The following is a 3,867-nucleotide window of genomic DNA, read 5'->3' as shown; positions in this document are numbered from 1 at the left end:
TTCAAGTGCGGGATCCTGGGAGGAGTCCCGCAATTCCCGGGGGCGGGCGCGGCGGGCGGGGTTGGCGGGGAAGGAGGTGGCGCCAGGACCAATCGCCTCTCCCTCCTCCTGCAACCACAAGCCCAGGCGCCCAGAAGCGGGACTTCCCGCGCAGGGACCGCCCTGCCCCCTGGGGACCGGGTTGGAGCCTCCCAGGCTGGGAGGAAAGCGCCGCCTGTTGTTGTTGTGCAAAGGTCTAAGTAATGCGCACGGGAAGACAAATGCTGAAGGCAGAGTGTGCTGAGAAATGAAGGCACTTGGGTGGCGTGGGGAGGTGAATGGGGTGCAATTGAGGGCAACTTCAGGATGGAGAGGCGCACTGGGGCTGGGGTGGGCTGATCTCCGTTAAGGAGGGAGCGGTATGTTTTAGAATGGAAGTAAAGGGGCACCGGGTTTGAAGTTCGGTTTGGGGGTTAGTTTTTCCCTGGCTGGGCGCCTAGCCTCCTGATGCTTTCTTGCGCAACCAGGAGTGTCTTGTGCTCTCCTGGGACTGGCTGCCAGCGGAGGTGGGTTGCATCCTGGCTGCGCATCAGAGTCACCCAGGACAGCTCCCTACTTTGACCTGGGACTCCAACCTGAGGGAGTAGGTGAAATTCGTCAGGTCACGGGAGATCTGAATCATGTTCTTGTGATCCCAATGGTTTCCAAATTATCCTCGGGACCAAGAGAACATGGGGCGGGTAGGAGAGGACGAAGGGCAAGGTCTCTGGAGGAGGTAGAGAAAAGAGATGCTGGCAGAGCGGGGGTTGGATAAAGGAACAGTAATTATGAAGTAACTCTCAAAGACAAACCACTGCGCCTATGGAAGGGAGGAAGGAAAAGGGAATGATGGTGAGAAGAGTGCCCCAATCCTGCCTGATGGCTGTGTTCACTGACGACGAATTTCCTTCTTCAGGTAGCGGGACCCCAATCCTGACTCTGGTTCTCTTTTCTGCAGGTGATCCTTCCTACAAAGGCGCTGGGCTAGGAGTGTCCTCTCCTAGGAGCAGGTCCATAGTGACAGGGAAGGCGCCCAGGCAGATGACATAAGTTGAGAAACGCCCTGGATCCCTACTTTGCTCAATCCCCTCCGTTTTCCTTGCAGCTCCTGTACAGGCTGCAGGGCCTCTTCAGGGCAGAGAAAAACATGCTTAAGGCTTTTCTCCAACTGATTATTTCTTAAAGTCATCTATCTGCACTGACATGGAAAAAGGTTCAGGAAATAGTAAGTGAAAGATGAACCTTAAAGCTGCAGAACAGAGTACATAATGTAATGCCATCTTTGGGGAGGAAAAAAGTTTAGTTCTCTGCAGCTAGACTAATGTCTGGGAGGGAAAACACTGGTCAACCTTATGGGATGTCCACGGAGAAGAACTTACATTCTTTATGTTATTCACTTTGATATTATTTCATCTGTTTAAGACTTTACAACATATTTTCTTTAATATCTTTAAGTAGATCTCATCTCTCTAAAAGTCTACCACAGCTATGAAACTATGGGATTTGTCTGTATCTGACTCTGCTCATCTCTGTGGACAAAACAGGGAATATGTAACCACTCCCCTCAAGAAGAGTAGAAGGGGGAGGGCGGAGTGCTTCAGGCAGCAGCCAACATGAGCAGGAAGTGCTCCAAAGCAGAGAAGGGTTCAAGAAAGTGTGTGTGTGGGGGGGGGGGGGGGGGGGGGGGCCCCGGGGGCCCTGCTTGGAGCACAGGGTGGCTCAGGGTGACCAGGACAAGACGATGTTCCCAAGTAGCATGGACCAGCTTGAATGCACCTTGACTCCCAGGCTGAGAAATTGTATCTTTATTTTGAAGGCAATTTGTGGCTGAGAAAGAGAGCCCCAAGGATTTTATGAGTCAGGTTAGTGGGGCTCCCTCCTGAGAGGCTGGTCAGCTGTAAGAGCTCAGAACCGATCAGATAATTAGTTTAAACACTGAGAGTGCATATTCTAGAAATGATTCTACTTGCATTGAGAGTAACCTAATGTGTTGAGGATTTAATTACTCTATGAACTAAAAGCAAGGTCCTTATGAAAGAAACAAACAATCTTGAGGACACGGCTTTGGAATCTTGAATGAGCACTCTATGAAAAGAGTCCAATGTTCTGACCTCACACCCCTCTACGGCTACCTGGTTACTTGCTGCGAAAGAGGGACAATGAACATATGAGAAACATGGATGGTTCTGGTGTCCTTGCGTCATGACAAAGTTAGCCCAGCTTCCCTGCTCTGACCCTGAGACTTCTGCCTCCGGTTTCCCTCGCTGCTCTCAGATGTTTCCTTCATTTTGACTCTTCACTGTGTGCTGGTGTGTTGCACGCTGACAACTGTATGCTCTTCCCTCTTCCGACATCCAAGGCCCTGGACAGCCTGCCCAGCCTGGCCTCTCACCTCTCTTCAGCACATGCTGCTCTCTCCCCCATTAGTGCTGACTGGGTGGCCGCTATCTGCTGGGCTTGTGTCCTGGGGCCCTCACCTGACACCTAGTGTGCTAGGAAGCTGCTATTCCTCCTGTGGGAAGAGAACATCCCTTCTCTCACATCTCAGTGCTGAGCGCACCCTGGAAGTAGAAAAGTGCCCAGGACATGCTTGTTTGTGGGGGTTGGGTTCAGAAAAGGGATCCTGACAGCATGTAGATATCACAGGTAGAAGATTGGTTCGGTCTCTACGATGAAATACAAAACTTGTCATTACCGATGGAAATTAACTATGGCTCAGAGTCCTGTTTGGTAACTAGCCGCAAGACTTAAACATCCTATCTAATAATAGAGTAACATGTAAATTACCATCACTCCACTACGCCCATGATTGGGCGGCAGGAGGCTGGGGGGCGGGACTTGGGGTGGCCTATCCGGCCATTGAGAGGCACGGATCCGCTGCCACTGAGGGGGGCTACCCTGCTGTTGAGAAGCACAGGGGGCGGGAGTCCCGCCCCCTGTGCCTCTCAACGGCCAGATCTGTGGCTGCTGAGGGGGCCTGCCGCGGACACCCAGCTGTGCCTCTCAATGGCAGGGTAGCCAGGTGTCCGCGGCAGCCCCCCTCAGCGGCTGTTGAGAGGCGCAGGGGGCGGGAGTCCCGCCCCCTGCGCCTCTCAACAGCAGGGTAGCCCCCCTCAGCAGCCACGGACCATCAAAAGTGTGGGAGCTGGGTGCCTGTCTGCTCCGGCACCAGCGGACAGGCATCCAGCTCCACCGCGAAAAGCGAAAGCGTGTAGGGGACCCTACATGTGCATGATTCAATCATGCACTGGGCCTCTAGTATATTCATGAATGTCAGTTAATTTATTCATATCCTTTCCCTGCCCCAAATCAGAAAATATATCTCATGAACATCCTATACCAGTGGTCAGCAAACTGCGGCTCGCGATCCACATGGGGCTCTTTGGCCCCTTGAGTTTTTAGCAAAGGCCAGCTTAAGAGTACCCTAATTAAGTTAATAACAATGTACCCACCTATATAGTTTAAGTTTAACAAATTTGGCTCTCAAAAGAAATTTCAATCGTTGTGCTGTTGATATTTGCCTCTGTTGATTAATGAGTTTGCTGACCACTGTCTTATACAATAAAAGCCTAGGTGGCGTTGTGCGGCAGCACCACAAGATGGCCAACACAATGTTGTCACAAGTCGGCCACTCTCACATTGTCACAATATGGCCGCCACAACATAGCCTCAAAAACATGGCTGCCCTTACGTCATCACAAGATAGCTACCACAAGATGGCTGACAGGACTGGGCAGTTGGAGGTGATCAGGCCAGTGGGCAGTGCAGTTGGGGGCAATCGTGCCGTCAGGGGAGGGTAGTTGGGGACGACCAGGTCAGCAGGGGAGGGCAGTTGGGGGCCATCAGGCT

At 52.2% G+C, this 3,867-nt stretch overlaps 1 pseudogene; it reads right to left on the bottom strand.

Annotated features, from left to right (window-relative positions):
- LOC103295476 (plasma kallikrein-like) overlaps positions 1–3,867 on the bottom strand; it is a 218,455-nt pseudogene that overhangs the window by 41,770 nt on the left and 172,818 nt on the right.

The sequence above is a fragment of the Eptesicus fuscus genome, chromosome 8, assembly GCF_027574615.1.
Source record: "Eptesicus fuscus isolate TK198812 chromosome 8, DD_ASM_mEF_20220401, whole genome shotgun sequence".
Lineage (NCBI taxonomy): Eukaryota > Metazoa > Chordata > Mammalia > Chiroptera > Vespertilionidae > Eptesicus > Eptesicus fuscus.
This window is presented reverse-complemented; position numbering and strand designations above follow the sequence as displayed.